Genomic DNA, 19,354 nt, shown 5'->3' on the forward strand with positions numbered 1-19,354 from the left:
TGGTGTATACAAACTGACATATGTGATAATTAAGTATTTTCGATGGGAAATAAGCCACAATTTTACCAATAAAATGAATTTATTAACGTTTCGACGCCCAAGTCGGGTGTCGTTGTCAAAATACAAAATAATACTAAATAAACAAAAATGTTGTTGCTTAGTAAAAAATTTTTCTAATAATTTATTCAATCTGACTCATTCATATCGGCAATTCAGGCATGTATTATATATTTTAGAGTAGAAGACTTTAAAATGATATTGCCAATATTAATGAGTTGCGTTCCTGGGACAATTTTACTAAAAATAGTTCATTCGATTACATGAAATCAACCCCAACTCAAGAATATCCGCCACAAAAAATCATAGCATGTGATCTGTCTTTAAAAAGACAACCAAATGCCACGATGGCAGTAAAATTCTCGCGCTAGAGATTCCATAGTAAATCACGAGGGAAAACCAGGAAAAAACCTCGTGATACTATCCCGACATCGTAAGTATTTGGGCTTACATTTAGTTTACTCTCAAAACTAATACCAAATTCTGACTTTAATGTATAATATATGCTATTTTAAATTATAGATAATATTAATAATACATAGATATTATATAAATAATACTTAAATATAAAATATGTACTAACTCGATATGTTAATGACTTACTAATCGAGGTATTTTCTTTCTATTGACTTCCTCTTTTAGTATGGGTAACCACATCCTACTGCATTCTACCGAGGAATTTGCGACACAATTGTTTTTATTTAGCATAATTAGAGCAGCTTCTTTGATTTTTCTCTTTTTACTATCTGTTTCTTTTAGGACTATACTTGAATCTCTCCACTGAACTCTATGTTCATTATCCCATGCATGTTGACATATTTGAGATCTATCAAATTCTCTATTTTTAATATAAGATTGATGTTCACTTATTCTAACGTCTAATGGTCTTGATGTTTCACCTAAATAAAATTGTTCGCATCACAAGGTATTTTATAAATACAATTCTTTGTTCTTTCTTGTTGATTGGTAGGTTTAGTTTTAGATAGAATAGATCTCAATGTGTTTGTTGTTTTGAATGTTGCTGAAGTGTTGAATTTATTTCCTATTGTTTTAAGTTTCTCGGATAGTCCTTTTATATATGGTATTGATATTTTCCTCGCATTATTTCTTGTGGATGTTATAGGATCCCGTTCTACGTTGTTCTGTTCCATTCGATCCAATCTTGACAATTCCTTATTTATAAACAATAAAGGATAATCATTTTTTAATAAAACAGATGTCAACAAATATTTTTCTCCTAAAAATGAATTTTCGTTAAAACAAGTATTTTTAGCTCTATCATATAAAGATTTAATGATTCCCTTTTTACCGTTAATGTTGTGATTTGATTTGTAATTGAGATATCTGTTGGCGTGTGTTGGTTTCCTATACACTTGAGTTTCATATCCAGTATTTCATATTCATTATATCTAAAACTAAACCTAACAATCAACAAGAAAAAGAAAGGATTGTATTTATAAAATACCTTGTGAAAGCGAACAATTTTATTTAGGTGAAACATCAAGACCATTAGACGTTAGAATAAGTGAATATCAACCTTATATTAAAAATAGGGAATTTGATAGATCTCAAATATGCCAACATGCAAAGAATAATGAACATAGAGTTCAGTGGAGAGATTCAAGTATAGTCCTAAAAGAAACAGATAGTAAAAAGAGAAAAATCAAAGAAGCTTACCCATGCTGACCCATGCAGTGGTTACCCATAATAAAAGAGGAAGTCAATAGAAAGAAAATACCTCGATTAGTAAGTCATTAACATATCGAGTTATCGAGTACATATTTTATATTTTATTATTATTTATGTAATATCCATGTATTAATAATATTATCTATAATTTAAAATAGTATATATATATATATATATATATATATATATATATATATATATATATATATATATATATATATATATATATATATATATATATAGTTTGTTATTTCCTGACCGTGAATTTTTAAATAGAAATATTTTTATTCCTGGGTTTTTCGGTCTAAATAAATGAAACACTATTCTTGCTTAAACGTTTCGGCTATTTGCCATTTTCAATAAGCACTTTAATGATTATAACATTACACTTTTTACAATATATTTTCACATACACGTTCTATATTTTAATATTCACAAAAATGTATGCTTCATTCTCGAGATGTTAACGGAGAATGAAAGAATTAGCCCTGTCAGGCTAGGCTGGCACCATATGTTAGACACTTCAAAACGTTCTTAGGTCGTTCTTTCTTTTCTCTAAATAGTGAATGTTAATCTAATTTTTTTTCCTATGTGTAATTCGATCTCCTTTATAATATACGTAATCTTGATTTACGACCTAAGAACGTTTTGAAGTGTCTAACATATGGTGCCAGCCTAGCCTGACAGGGCTAATTCTTTCATTCTCCGTTAACATCTCGAGAATGAAGCATACATTTTTGTGAATATTAAAATATAGAACATGTATGTGAAAATATATTGTAAAAAGTGTAAAGTTATAATCATTAAAGTGCTTATTGAAAATGGCAAATAGCCGAAACGTTTAAGCAAGAATAGTGTTTCATTTATTTAGACCGGAAAACCCAGGAATAAAAATATTTCTATTTATATATATATATATATTATTATATATTATATATTCATATATTGAAGTCAGAATTTGGTATTAGTTTTGAGAGTAAACTAAATGTAAGCCCAAATACTTACGATGTCGGGATAGTATACGAGGTTTTTTCCTGGTTTTCCCTCGTGATTTACTATGGAATCTCTAGCGCGAGAATTTTACTGCTATCGTGGCATTTGGCCACACGTTGCCTTTTTAAAGACAGATCACATGCTATGATTTTTTGTTGCGGATATTCTTGAGTTGGGGTTGATTTCATGGAATCGAATGAACTCGCTTTTAGTAAAGTCGTCCCAGGAACGCGACTCATCAATATTGGCAATATCATTTTAAAGTCTTCTACTTTAAAATGTATAATACATGCCTGAATTGCCGATATAAATGAGTCAGATTAAATAAATTATTAGAAGAATTTTTTACTAAGCAACAACATTTTTGTTTATTTAGTATTATTTTATATTTTGACAACGACACCCGACTTGGGCATCGAAACGTTAATAAATTCATTTTATTGGTAAAATTGTGGCTTATTTCCCATAGAAAATACTTAATTATAAAAATGCCACAAGGAAATAGCTTCAGAAAAACATTGACGTATGTGATGACTGTTCAAACACTTACATCGGTTAAACTGGCAGAACCTTTGACAAACGCATATCAGAACATAAAATGGCTTTGAATAATAGAAAAACGGCCTGTAATTTCTTCACCTTTTTGATCATTATCATTCTTTTAATGAACATTATCAAATTTTCCATTTATTCAAAATATAGACATTAAGCTATCTTTCTGAGAATCTATAGAAATTAATAAATTGAAAAATACAGATATACTTCTGAATGACTAACTTGAGACCAACAGCTCCCCACTCCTCAACCTATTCAGATAGAGGCTTTAACACTAGAAAGTCTGGCTTAGCATACGTTGGCCCCACGTTCTTTAATCAATTAAAACTCAGTTTAAAGAAATTAAATCTACTCTAGACGGTAGAATCTGATTTTATTTTTTACTTTCATTGTTTAACACATTCGCTGCCTATCAAAAACATTCGGAACACCATATAGTTTGCAGTTTTTGATATTTGCCACACGTTGCCTTGTTACAGCCGTGGCAATGATTGGAAGTATGATTTACTTTACAAAATATTTTCAACTGATATTCTTTTCGTTTTTGGATAGTAACAGTGATAGTTGTTGGTAGACCTGGTGTTGCTAGGCGTAGTTCCAGATTTCGGGAGGCAAGGTATGGGGCCCATAATTCTTCACACAGCCGAAGAATAAACTTACGAAGACTGAGTCTACATCCAGTTGTTTCTTTATAAATAATCCATACATTTATTGCTTCCATGTCAAGAGTATTATAAAACACGTATATAGGCCATCGACTTGACTACTTTTGTAGTATAAAGACGCGTCATTTGGTCCTCTACACCAACAATGTTCATTTTTGTGTTCACTTGCGTTCACCAACAATTGTATCTTTATTACGTAGATGATCAGTACCAGTATAAGGGCAACCATTTACAATAAATATGCATAAATATAATTTTACTCATCCGACAGGAATTTGAAAGATAGGCTCGACGAATTTCCCAGAAAACGATAATAATTTACACAGGGTCAATTTGTCCCCTTTAGATTTCTATGGTAGATTCGTTTGAAAAACCCTTAAAAAAATTTAGTAAACAATATTTTTTTGTGTTAAATAAGGCTTTGTGTCAAATTATTAAAAGTCATAAAATATGAAATTAATATTGAATCAAATAAAAAAAAATACAATAACTTTAAATCTTAACAGTGGCCAAACTGGCCCCTCAGACTTTCTAGTGTTAAAGTGTAGACGCATTGTCAAATCCCATAACTTGAGAAAGGCACTCTGCCTAAACAACTGTAGTGATATTAACTTTTAATAAATTTTGTGGAAATATTGAAAATAAAAGTTTTCATTGTTTTATTGTTAGATAATGTGAATTTCTACCAAGTAGCGGTCGAATCCGTCAAGTATCCACAATAGCTATCATAACTACGAATATTTATGATATGTTATTAAATGCCCATAAATACTACGTCCTTTCAATCATAAACAATATTTCTTTGCTATAAAACCGTACACAGCAAATTAAAAGTGCCTAGTTATAAATGTTGTAACACCAATCAGATGTACTTACTTGCGAATTTTTTAAATTTAACACCACTTGTAACACCACTGCAGATGCACTTAGAAGATTGTCTATTAATCGCCTTGAAGAAAACTTCTAATGTTGTTGACATTTATTTAGCAATATTATTGTTATATGTAAAAATTAAACACATCAAACGCATCAACAATCCTTCAAGAAAAGAATAATAATATTGAGAAAGTTCCAGGGCCGGTTTAAGTTTATTGTTCATTTCTAGTTTCGAATAAAAATAGTTACATTGTTGCATTTAATATTTAACATTATAATATGTGATGTTTGAATTTGTCCTTGATTTTACATCACGGCAATGTAGAACTCCCAAATATGTGGGCTGTTGTCCCTGAGAGGAAAACAAATTTTTAGAAGCTTGGTTATTTAGACAAGTCGAAAACGGCGGATTCGTTAGAGAAATATTCCCATGAGATTTTTCTGCATAATCACATTCGTGAGACATCCCAGAATAAGGTTCAAGAAGTTGCCCACGTGAAAAGTGGTTCAATTTTTTTTAACAATTTTTTTAATCAAATTGCAAAAATCAATATTATTTTTTGCCCGTACAAATTTTTGTTAGGTTTTTTGGACCATTTTGGACAAAAAAGGTCCCTCGTAATTTTTCTCTAAAGTTGATCGTTTTCGAGTTATAAACAATTTAAAATTAAAAAAAAAACGAAAAATGGCGATTTTCAAGGCTTAATAAATTGGTTAAAAGGTATTATAATGAACGTCAGAAAGTGACTAAATCAAAGTTTAAAGTCCCGCCTACAAGATCCTGAAGAAATTTTTGTCATAATTTTATTACTAAGCTGTTATTTTTAAGTAATAATAATAAGCGCCAGCACGTATTAGGCGGCCGTCTATGGTGAGTGCGAGAGAGATGCCATTCCGGCAGTCCAATGGGGAATCTTACTCGCACTCACATTTACAGCCGCGTCAATACGCTCTTACGGCTTATTGTTAATAATTAATAATAACAGCTTAGTAATAAGTTAATGATATAAATTTCTTCAGGATCATGAAGGGGGGTTTTAAATTTTGATTTAGTCATTTTCTGATTTTCATAATAATAATTTTTAACCGAGTTATTAAGTCTTAAAAATGGCCATTTTTGCGGTTTTCAAATTTTAAATTGCTTATAACTCGAAAACCATTAACTTTAGAGACAAATTAAAAGAGACCTTTTTTGTCCACAATGGTCTAAAAAACCTAAAAAAATTGTCCAGACCAAAAATAATAATTTTTTCAATTTGATTAAAACAATTGTTAAAAAAATTTGGACCACTTTTCTCGTGGGCGACTTCTTGAACCTTATTCTGGGGTGTATTACAAGTAATTATGCAAAAAAATGTCTAATTCTAATGTCTTGTCTAATTTAATATAAGAACTCTGAATTGTGCAGTCTTTAGAAATGTGGTATCTTAGGTGTCTCATAATTATATGGGTTGACCACCTAATAAGCTAAGAAGAGCTAAAACCTAACGAGATACCTACCTAGATACCTACCTAATACCTAGTAGATACCTACTAGATCTCGTTTTACCTACAGTAACTCGTTATACTTGCGTAATAACCCCTATTAAGCTGCACCCCCACCATCGTGAATAAAGTTCGGACTAAGCAAAACATTTAGTGCTATTTATGTGCTAATTAGTTGCTCTAATCTGATAATTTATATAACATATAACACAGACACATATAGTACGCAGCAAGGTCGGGTGGGATAAACTAATGCATTTACAGTTTTACGGTTAGCAACAAAATTGGATACCAATATATTTCGATAGTACGTTTTTCCTAGAATATTTTAATACTAAATATGTGCGAGCAACTAATTTATTTTAGACGAGACAGAGGAATATAAAGCGCGGTGCAAGTATGGGTGGGATGAACTAATCAATTTTTAAGTTCTACGGTTAGCAACAAAATCTGTTACCAACATATTTCGATAGAACATGTTCCCTAGATTATTTTAATACTAAATATGTGGGAGCCACTAATTTATTTTACACGAGACAAAGGAATTAAAATAGAGGAATGAAAATATACTAGTACTCGATTTTGTTGCTAACTGCAAGACTTACAATTCCATTAGTTTATGCCGTGAGGCCTTGCGCCGCGCTCACTTCTCTTCTGCTTATAATTTAAGAACTTTTAGTTTTACTGTATAGTTAAAGTGTGAAAATGGAGAATATGGTAAGCAAATTGTTTATGTAAAAATAAGAAATAAAATGCGAAACTTTATCAGCGGCGTGCAAGTAATGTAGTGGCATATTTTTTATTATCGTGCTCTGTGTTACATATATGGCTACATAATATATAATAAACTTTACTTAGCTTTTTTGGTTTTACCACCTAATCTTTACAACACAATAGGTCCCGATTCCGCTCGAGTAACTTCAAATTTAGCATACTTTCCTCCCCTACGATAATGCATACTACAGTAAGCAAAAATGGTATAAGCCATATCCATGGTTATGGCGGTTTCTGTGAACTAAGTTCTAAACCACATTCGTCAAATAATATGAAAACAGAAATTTGTAAAAATAGTCTAACCCACGTTTGCATTCAGGGTGTTTGGTAAAAAATGGGCCATAGCTTAACCTCAGATTCCTGAGGTTAAAATAGGTCGATTACTTACCTTAGTACAAAAGTTGATAATAACCGAAATACAGGGTGTCAAACTTAAACTTTCATTTTATTTATTTTTGAATATTTCCTGACTGGCGTGGGACAACAACACGAAATTTGGTAAGTGATGCTGGCATTGTACAATACACAATCTAATAAGTTATGTTAAACAAACGTTTCTGGCTACTACCAGAGGCGTACGACGGGGGAACGTGAATGGTTGACCCTTCCCAAATTCTACGCCACTGGCGGAATTGCTATTGTAGTGCAATTTTTTGATTCTCCAATACTATCTCTGTAAAAAACATACAATTAATTCGTAACGATTAAGCCATTAGTTTTCGAGATATTTGAAGCTAAAAACGAAGGAGCATGATACATAAATCAAAATAAGTGTGTCTTTTCATTTTGAACTTCAACTAACTCGAAAACAAATTACTTTATCGTTACGAATAAAGAGAATATTATTTGCATAGAAAGTATTGGAGAATATAAAAATTATGTTAAAATACCAGAAACGATTATTTAACATAATTTAGTAGGGTGTACAGTGCCTACACTTTCTGCCAACTATCACACGGATATGTCAAATTATTTTAAAGTATTCCTTTTTTTAATAATTTATTATTTATTTAAAACTTTATTCTCTATGTAAACTATGTGTTACCGGTACTATAAAACTATTTGACATATCCTTATGGTACTTGGCAGAAAGTGTAGGTACTGTACACCCTACTAAATTATGTTAAATAATCGTTTGTGGTTAATATCAGAGGCGTACGACAGGGGAAAGTGAATGGTTGACCCTTTCCAAATGTGCTATTTTAGCATAATTTTTAGATTCTTCAATACTTTCTATGCAAATAATATACTTTTCATTCGTAACGATAAAGTCATTAGTTTTCGAGTTAGCTGAAGTTAAAAATGAAAAGGCATTTATTCTGATTAATGTATTATGCTCCTTCGTTTTTAGCTTCAAGTATCTCGAAAACTAATGGCTTTATCGTTACGAATAAAGAGTATATTATTTACATGGAAAGTAATGGAGAATAAAAAAATTGCACTAAAATAGAAATTCCGCCAGTGGCGTAGAATTTGGGAAGGGTCAACCATTCATGTTTCCCTGCCGTACGCCTCTGGTAGTAGTCAGAAACGTTTTTTAACATAATTTCGTAGGGTATATACAGTGCCAGCACCACTTACCAAATTTCGTGTTGTTGTCCCATGCCTGTCAGGAAATATTCAAAATTAAATAAAATAAAAGTTTAACTTTGACAACTTGTATGTCCGTTATTTTCAACTTTTGTACTAAGATAAGTTAGCTTAAATCGACCTATCTTAACCTCAGAAATCTAAGGTTAAGCTATGGCCCATTCTTTACCAAACACCCTGTATGTGGGTCAGACGCTTGTTGAAAATCTTTGTAAGCATATTTCTGCACGTTAGAATTGAAAGGGTGGAAGTCACTTTCAGTTTGTTTTGCAGTAGATCAAAATTAGTGCTCTTAATTTGTACACCATAATTTTAAATGCCGTTAAAATTATCAAATGATGTTGCAGCTTTATGATTTAAAGGAATGTGGTAAAGCATGCTTTGTATTTTATTTTACAGGAACATAATCGGCGTTAAGTTGTTTTGTATTGAAATAATAAATAATTTAGGAGTACAGCCTTTTTTGTTCTGTGGTACTATATCAATAAAAAAACAGGACAGCCGCCCTTGTGGTATTATTTTATTAGGAAAAGAACGTTATAATCAGAACTTAACATTACAAAAATAATATAAAACTTAAGTTAAAAAGCAATTAATCATCTTCGGAACATGAAGAATTGTTTTCGTTAACGACAACTTTATTTTTTGTTGTTTTAAAGATGTATAGTAGGAATGGTAAATAGAAGGTACCCATTCTAGCAATTCCATTAGGTGGTTATATTTTGAACTATCAATTGGAATTGAATTTTCATTATTTATTTGGTCCAATGTCTTTGGTAGGAGACCATCGAAATAACTTCTCAGTTTCCTTTTAAAATTGACAGATTTAAAATTTTCCTGGGAAAATGTTGTTTTATAAAACATAATGCCAGGGTCTTTCAACTTTCAAGTGCACAATTTTAGAGGATAGAAAGGGTTCATTGTCTGTCTTCCGTTTCCGACTCACAAACGGGCTTGTCGATTCTTTGCCCATTATTTCAAAGTTAAAAAGTCACTTGTTTTCATCTCATAAACAATAAATGGTTTTAACAAACTGCAGGTCCTTATAAACTGGGCTCATTCATGAGGTACATAAATATTCATAGTACGCAGTCTTTTCTTCTTCCTCTCAATTAGTGTATGTATTGTGTCTGCTTCGTTGTGTGTATGCCCCTTGAGTAAATATTTATGATGAATTCTAACTACCGAGGTATTATAGACATATACATACAAAATAAAAAAAAATCGGTTTTGGCCAGAGCAGTTGTCTGACCAAAATGTTACCTCTTCTGTTGTAGAAGGTAAATTTTTTAACCACGTTATTACAGCGGAAGCTATCTCATTTCCACCCTTTTTTGCAATAGACTCGTCCCACATGAAGCATGAACCTTCGGCAGTACTATCATTATAGACGGTAAAATTAAACATCCATAACTGCTTTAAATCAAACGATTTTCCATTAGTTAACATAGGTGTAGGGAGGCATTTTTGCAAATCCATCATTGCTACGACTTCTTTTAAATTCTGCTTGTATCTTATCTTATCCTGCCTTTTTAACTTGTATCTGTTATCTGCGTCATTCAAATGATCTGCTTTTTTCTTTAAAATATCTTCAACATTAGGATATGCCTCTTTTCGCTTATTTTCAAAACTGTCACAGGTGTCACATGTATCAATGTTAGGGGGATTGAAATGAAGATTGAACTCAGTAGAACCATCTTTTTTGCTCTTGATTCAGACATTTTTGGTTGTTATTTATTATCACATTAATCTCGATAAAGAAAAAGTTACTTTTATCTATAAACCATGCAAAAACATTAGCTTATAACCTCAATAATTACACAGCTGACAGGCGGTTGTCCATAGAGATTGGACTACCGTCTTTTTAACAATCAGTGTGCCATGCAAAAAAGACCGGTGTACCACATAGGGCTTTTTACAACAAATTTCACAGTAGACATCCGACTTGCAATCAGACCCTATTTTACTTCAAATCAGGCCCGAGGCACTACATAATTTTCGGGCCCCTAAATATAATTTAATAATAATATTAATTAGACAATTGGATATGGTAATTGAGTCAATACTCGCAATCTATAGTTTGTATTTTTTATTAGTTGTTATGTAATCATGGGGCAACCGGTTTCGAGTCTTACAATATATGACTCATTATCAGGCCCAGTACAAAAAGTCTTCTCTATACAAACTACAAGCTAAAAAACACAAAACGAGAGACATGTACACATATATATAAAACATGAAAAACAACTTTGTCTTGGTTTCAATCACATACAATAAAGCCAAGCAACTGTTTAGTATTGAACTCAACAGTCCATATCATGTAAAATGAGACATTATATCATTGGGAGCGACCAACCTGATGAAAAATGCTTGGTATATAATTTGATATATATACTACCATCAATCCTTAACTAGTCAAGGGTCGATGGAGTCTTGGTAAAATAGTATGCGATCAAAAGACATAATACAAAATTTCTTTAGTAAACGGTATCTACTTACACATAACAGCCATAGAAACTGTTCCACAGCTAAAGATGTACCTGGAAGTCACCAGCCCCATAAGAAAAGTTGACCAATCAAACAGCCCTTAGTCTCTTATTGTTAGTTAGTTAAGTGCAATTTGGAACCGTTCAAGAAATTGTTTTATACTGTGTTCCAAGTGGTGTGTGTTATTACACACACCACACACACCACTTGGAACACAGTATAAAACAATTTCTTGAACGGTTCCAAATTGCACTTAACTAACTAACAATAAGAGACTAAGGGCTGTTTGATTGGTCAACTTTTCTTATGGGGCTGGTGACTTCCAGGTACATCTTTAGCTGTGGAACATTTTCTATGGCTGTTATGTAAGTAGATACCGTTTACTAAAGAAATTTTGTATTATGTCTTTTGATCGCATACTATTTTACCAAGACTCCATCGACCCTTGACTAGTTAAGGATTGATGGTAGTATATATATCAAATTATATCCCAAGCATTTTTCATCAGATTGGTCACTCCCAATGATATAATGTCTCATTTTACATGATATGGACTGTTGAGTTCAATACTAAACAGTTGCTTGGCTTTATTGTATGTGATTGAAACCAAGACAAAGTTGTTTTTCATGTTTTATATATATGTGTACATGTCTCTCGTTTTGTGTTTTTTAGCTTGTAGTTTGTATAGAGAAGACTTTTTGTACTGGGCCTGATGATGAGTCATATATTGTAAGACTCGAAACCGGTTGCCCCATGATTACATAACAACTAATAAAAAATACAAACTATAGATTGCGAGTATTGACTCAATTACCATATCCAATTGTATAATGGACTAGCATTGGCAACCCTTTCATCATTTGAATATTAATTAGGTTAATTAGTTAATATTGATATCAAATTTTTTAATTGTTCTAAGACCTTCTTCTTCTTCTTAACGTGCCCTATTAAGTCCTCTTGACGTTGGCGATTAACATGGCGAAACTGTCTATTTCTCGAGCTATTGTAAATAGTTGTTCTGCTTTCTTTATTTCTGTCCACTCCCGGATATTCTTCAACCAAGAGGCCTGCTTTCTACCAATTCCTCTGCGTCCTTTGATTTTACCCATCATAATAAGTTGAAGAATATTATACCGGTCTCCCCTTACTACGTGTCCAAAATAGGCCATCTTTCTATATTTGATGTTATCAAGCAGCTCGCGGGCAGCATTTGCTCTCTTAAGGACTGCCACACTTGTCAGAGTAGTCGTCCATGGTATTTTCAGTGTACGTCTGTGCAGCCACATTTCAAAGGCCTCCAAACGATTAATGGTCGATATTTTTAATGTCCATGCTTCGACACCATACAAGAGGACTGACCAAATGTAACATTTAATCATGCGCTTTCGAAGTTTAAGCTGCAACTTATCATTATAGAAGAATGACCTCATTTTTAAAATGTGCGGGCTATCTCGATTCTACATTTTGTCTCTTTATCTGGATCTAGTTGTTCAGTAATATGGCAACCAAGATATTTAAAACTGGGTACTCTTTGAATTATATGACCATCAACATATAACTGTGAATCTTGATGGGCCAAACGGCTAAATACCATGTATTTTGTTTTTGAACAGTTTATGTTTAGACCAAACTCTTCCCACTGTGTCAATGGCATTTAAAAGGTGTTGTAATCTATTCATATCATCACTCAAAATAACTGTATCGTCTGCATATCTGATCTGATATCTTAACTTTCACACCTCATTCCAAAATATGGAGCGCTTCCTTAAATATTCTATCTGAATATAAATTGAATAACGTGGGGACAGTATACAACCCTGTCTGACACCTCTTTGTATTTTGCATATTTCTGTTGATTTTCTTTTTATGCAAGCTGCCGCTGTTTGACGCCAGTATAATTTTTCTATGATTCGTACATCTTGATTATCAACTCCTTAATCCTTTAATATTTTAATTAATTTTGATGTTGTACTCCATCAAAAGCCTTCTCATAGTCAATAAATACAGTAAATACGTCTTTCCTTTGATCTGGGCATTTCTGCAATAATACATTTAGTGCAGAAGAGTGCGATCCAGGTTCCCAGTCCATTTCTGAAGCCAAATTGTGTTTCATCCTGGTCTTCTTCACATTTATCTCTGATTCTACTGTAGATGATACGTAGAAAGATTTTCAAAGTGTGGCTCATGTGGTTCTAAGACCACAGTTGACAAATTTGAAAATTTATTGCAATAACATTTTTTTGATGATCTTTCCGGGCCCCATTAAAATGCGGGCCCGAGGCAGGTGCCTCACTGGCCTAGTGGTAAAATAGGCCCTGCTTGCAATTTTAGTAATATTGCCTGTACAACCACCTATTAACCACCATTCGAAAGATTACACCTTTAAGTGTATTATTGGCTGCATATCTCCATTTACTGTAAAAATGGATTACCGCCCTTTCAATTCTAAAGTACAGGTTTGGTACCAAAATTGTATTCTCAAATTAGTATTTGGTAATTGTATTCTAAAATTAGTATTAGTAAATGAGTAACATATTTGGTACTAAAATATTCTAGGGAACATGATTTATCGAAAAATGCCTGTAGTCGAGTTTGTTGCTAACTGTATAACTTAAAAAAATTATTACTTTATCCCTCCCAACATTGCACCGCGCTTTATATTCCTCTGTCTCGTCTAAAATAAATTAGTTGCTCGCAGATATTTAGTAATATTAAAATATTCTAGGGAATAAGTACTATCGAAATATATTGGTATCCGATTTTGTACCTAACCGTAGAACTTGCAAATGCATTAGTTTATCCCAACCGACCTTGCTCCGCACTACATCTGTAGTTCTCCCTCTGTTCATTGTTATAAATTAGTTAGTATTAAAATAATTTTGGGAACACGTACCACCGAAATATACCAGTCTTCTTCTTCACGTGCCATATCAGAATTATCCGAAGGTTGGCGATTACCATTGCGAAGGCTTCTAGATCTTCTGCAATGTGGAATAATTGTCCTGCATTGGAAACTTGTTTTCTTTCTACACAATACACCGATATCTGATTTTATTGCTCATTGGTATAGCTCATAATATACAAGTCTTTCGTTGTACGTCTAATGAGAAGCTGGCCCCGCCCCATTTTAAACTCGATTCCTGCTTAACGCTTCGAGCAACAAAATCAGAAATAGAGCAACTAAATAGCACATAAATAGAAGTAAATTTTTCACCAAACACATCAAATAGTTTTAGCTTTATTTGGTGTGGGGGGGTCCAGCTTGCCATTAAGCTGGACCCCCCACTTTCAACGCGATTTTTTGGTCAACGGCTTGAGCAAAAACATATTCGGATTAGAAGCAATTAACTAATCAGCACATAAATAGCACTACATTTTTTGCCTTGTCCGAACTTTATTTGCGATGGTGTAGGGTGCAGCTTAATAGGGGTTGCGTAATACATACCTGATATAAGCACAATAATCAGATGGGCGGAAGAGCTAATTCATGTGTTATATTTCAATCAACGGTATTAATAGACAACCCATATGAAGGATGTACTGAATTAATATTACAATTAATATATGTATTATATTATATACTAAAACGTCCGCATCGACTGTGAATATATAGTTTATTTTGTTTTTATTTAGTTTTCTTTTGAGCATTTCTGGTAGTGTCCTGCCTAGTTTGCCTGTTCAAGTTCATTGTTGTTTTATCAGTGCATATTGCTTTTATTAATTTTTTTACACATCTACGTTGTGTTTGTTGTTTTATTTGTTCGTTTTGTTGTAGGTATCTATTACTATGAGAAAACTTCCGACATAATGGATGATTATAATATTTACTAAGTTTATTCTTTTTCAAATCTTCTTTAATTACAGTTTCTATCTTGTGTGATAAAGTTTTCACTTGATATCTTGGTCGTTTTATACCTTGCATCCTTTGACAATTGAGTTCCTTCCCATAATTTCAGAGTTTGTAGGTCTTTGAGATAATTCTTTGATATGGATAAGTTCGAAACTCCAATTTTTTAGTTTGTTCAAGAACCTCGTTATTTTGTTCCAATTTTTAAATACGATGAGGATTGCTATCTTATTTTCTTTCTGTATCTGTATCTTTCTATTCTGTGTCTATTCGCTGGATGATTACTTTTTTATTTTTTGATCTATTCCGTTTCCGAAACAGCAAAAAATTTAAATACTTCCCATATTTTTCAGGTAATTAAAATTTATGTTTAACGACATATAAATTATTTATATTTAACGAGAAATAAATACATTTTTACTGCGTTCTATTTTATTATTCAATAGATTAATAAAATACAAACCGTTTCCACTTAAAACAATGCCTTATAAATTTAAATTATTTTTTGAATTACATATTTAATTAATTTTTAAATGCATTTTATATAAATAACTTTGAGGGAGTATTGAGTTATTTAACATTGGCACTCGTATTTATACAGAATGCTACAGAAAAATGGGGGGAGTTAGAGAAGAATGTAAGAATGAAGTTATCGAAGTTGTTCCTTTGTTGATGTTCCTGAGGAACATCATACAACAACAACTGGAGGATGATACATTCCCTAAAAGCAAACCATGGATAACATAAGAAATAAAGTCATTTGAGAAAGGTGGAAATATAAAAATAACAACGAACAATACAAAAACGTAAATAAATCAATCAAACAAAAAATCAAAGAAGCGAAGGAATTGTTGCTACCAGAAAAATTTGCAGAGATATAAATTATTAGACAACAACGTGCGAGCTTTAAAATTTACAGAAAAATTTAAGAAACAGTGGGCATATAAGGGAAACAGTCAATAAACTTTGAAAATAATAATTAAAATTGCAGAGAAAATAAATAGTTGAGAAGAATATATAAACGAGCTATTTGACGACGACAAAAGAATTGAGACAATAGAACCAAGAGGTAGAACTGGACCTACAATTATTAAAGGGGAAATTGAAAAAGCTCTAAAACGTATAAAAAATGATAAAGCCATGATAGTCCTGTCGCCAGGGGGGGTACAACGGCCTCCTTAATTCAGATGGACTTACCCAAGTTTTTTTATATATTTTGACCCGCAGAATACGAATTTTTTGGGTAACAGTTGATCCGGATGTCGTTAAGATTGTTATAGACAAAGAACTTGAGGAATTACATAACAGCGATTTCTCGCAAAACAAAACATCTTTTTGTATTTTTTGGGTCATTTTAAGCAAAAAATATTTTTACAAGTTTTTTCGTAGAATGCATAGTTTTCGAGATAACCGCGGTTGAACTTTCAAAAAATCGAAAAATTGCAATGTTTGAACCCGAATAACTTTTGATTAAAAAATAAAGTAGCAATTCTGCTAACCGCATTTGAAAGTTTAAGTCAAGTTATATCGGTTTTGATTATTTTCATTGCTAAAAATTAATTTTTTTATTGTTAAACTAATCTATAAACACATAGTGTTTCCCGTGCCTAATACATGCGTTTTAACGCATGCTACGTAGAAAATGCCTCGCTTACACTTGTAGCTACTCTACCTACTCGTTCGATTTTAAATGAGAAATCATAGAAAACATCACTCACATACTAGGTGTTTATAGCTTTGTTTAACAATAAAGTGATAAATTTTTAGCAATGCAAATAATCAAAACCGATATAATTTGACAACTTTCAAATGCGGTAAGCAGAATTGCTACTTTATTTTTTAATCAAAAGTTATTCGGGTTCAAAAATTACAATTTTTCGATTTTTTGAAAGTTCAACCGCGGTTATCTCGAAAACTATGCATTCTACGAAAAAACTTGTAGGAATATTTTTTGCTTAAAATGACCCAAAAAATTCAAAAAGATGTTTTGTTTTGCGAGAAATCGCTGTTATGTAGTTCCTCAAGTTCTTTGTCTATAACAATCTTATCGACATCCGGATCAACTGTTACCCAAAAAATTCGTATTCTGCGGGTCAAAATATATAAAAAAACTTGGGTAAGTCCATCTGAATTAAGGAGGCCGTTGTACCCCCCCTGGCGACAGGACTATGAGACCGGATCAAATACCTACAGAATAAGATTACTAACAGAGACTCACATGGATATACTAATATTCAACTAACTTTACTATACCGGGGAAATTCCCAAATAATCGCTAAAATATCTGAGTTCACCCTATACCCAAAAACCCAAAGTAATGAAATGGGAGGAATATAGGAAGATCAGTTTGATGAACCATATTTTAAAAGTATTCTTGAGAGTGATCCATGAAAGTGTATACAAAACACTAGACGATAGCATAACAGGAAACCAACTGGGATTTAGAAAAAAAACTTTGGCACCAGAGAGGTATTGGTATTATTTATTATTTATACAATTACACGAAGAAGAAAGATCTTGGATCGAACATTATCTACTCGCAACTTTTGACTGAAACAAGACCGCAATTCACGAACATCAGTACAACAACATAATATGAAGTAGAATACGACGAAGACGATGAAATAACAGTACAGGAAATCAATAATGCAATACGAACCCTAAAAAATCGAAAGTCATGCGGACCACAAGGAATACCGAACGAATTACTAAAACACAGCCCACAAGTATTACGAGAATTACTGGCGTATGTTTTCACATTATTCTACAAAGGTCATGACTTACCACCGGAGTGGACAAAAGCACATATTAACATATATATAAAGGGTTGTCTACAGCTAATGCCGTTTCCCTTCCGTCAGCCAGGACTTCCATTTTTTTCGATCTTCCCAGTCTCCGTCTTCCAATCCTTTCTTAGACATGGCTTCGTCGACTTCATTTTTCCAAGATCTTCTAGGTCGTCCTCTTCTTCTCGTTCCTCTTGGGCTCCATTCTGCAACCTTGTTTATCCAAGTGTTTTCTGCTCTGCGTAAGTGGCCGTACCATTTCAGTCTTCTCTCGTCTATATATTGCAGGGCATCTTTTTCCACTTGCATTCTTCTCCTTATCTCCTCATTTGTTATTCTGTCTCTTCTGGTGAGACTACAGCATCTTCTCCAGTATTCCATTTCGGTTGCCAGAATGCTTTTTTGGGTTTTTTTGTTTATGACCCAAATTTCTGCGGCATATGTCATGACATATTAACAACATATACAAAAAAGGAGATATAAAAAATTGTTCAAACTATAGGGGACTTAGTGTCATAAATTCACTTTCACGAATTTATGAAAAAATATTAAAAACTAAAATTGAAAAGGAGATGACAGATGTAGAAGAACAAAATGGCTTTCGTGCAGGCAGATCCTGTATGGACAGCATATTTTCTCTAAAGCAGGTTATTGAGAAAAGATTAGCCCACAACCTTTCCACCCATGTAGTCTTTATAGACCTGACAAAGCCATACGATAGTGTACCACTTTCAATGCTCTGGGTAGCAATGGAAAAACAAGGGATAACCAAAAAAATATACAAGCAGTACAACAGCTTTACAAAAATATGACGGTAAACATTAAAACTGGAAACAAATTAACGAGAGAAATTCCCATTAGTAAGGGTCTAAAGCAAGGCTGCTGCATAACACCTACACCATTTAAAATATACTTAAATCAGACACTCTCACTGTGGAGAAGAAAGTGCTGCAATATGGGCATCCCAATCGATGACGATAGATTGTACACAATACACTTCGATGACGACCAAGCTATTCTAGCTGAAGACGAGAGTGATGTAGATTATATGCTCAGAAAACTGGAAGATGAGAACACTAAGTGAGGCCTTACAATTAATATACAAAAACCGAATACTTAGTTTAAGGAGAAACACCAGAAAGCCTACAAATTGAAATGGGAACTATAAATACTTAGGAGAAACTTATAAATACTTAGGAGTCCAAATAACTTCAAAAGCAGGGAGTAACGACGAAATACATTCCAGGATTGGCCAAGTAAGATCAGCCACCAGACAGTTACACGGGTTATTATGGAATAATAACATTACAAAAGAAAATAAAAGAAGAATATCTAAAACAATAATAGAAAGTATTGGTTTGTACGAGTCCGAAGTTTGGGAAATAAACCAAAGAAATAAATCAAAAGTTAAGGCCACGGAAATGAACTATCGGAGACGATGTTGCCGGTTCACTAGACTTGATAGGGTGAGAAACGAAGATATTAGGACAGAAATGACACAATAATAGACACAATCGAAGCCAAAAGACTCAACTGCTATGGACACCTTC

The 19,354-nt window shown here is 32.7% G+C and overlaps 1 protein-coding gene across 1 annotated transcript in view; it reads right to left on the reverse strand.

Annotated features, from left to right (window-relative positions):
* The window catches only part of LOC126881966 (acyl-CoA Delta-9 desaturase-like), a 188,952-nt gene extending 183,939 nt beyond the window's left edge, over positions 1–5,013 (reverse strand). Inside the window, exon 1 of the mRNA XM_050646717.1 lies at positions 4,836–5,013. The gene's annotated coding sequence lies outside the window, so the exon portion shown is untranslated. The remainder of the gene's footprint in view (positions 1–4,835) is intronic.
* Positions 5,014–19,354: the final 14,341 nt, after the last annotated feature.

This window comes from Diabrotica virgifera, chromosome 1, assembly GCF_917563875.1.
Source record: "Diabrotica virgifera virgifera chromosome 1, PGI_DIABVI_V3a".
NCBI lineage: Eukaryota > Metazoa > Arthropoda > Insecta > Coleoptera > Chrysomelidae > Diabrotica > Diabrotica virgifera.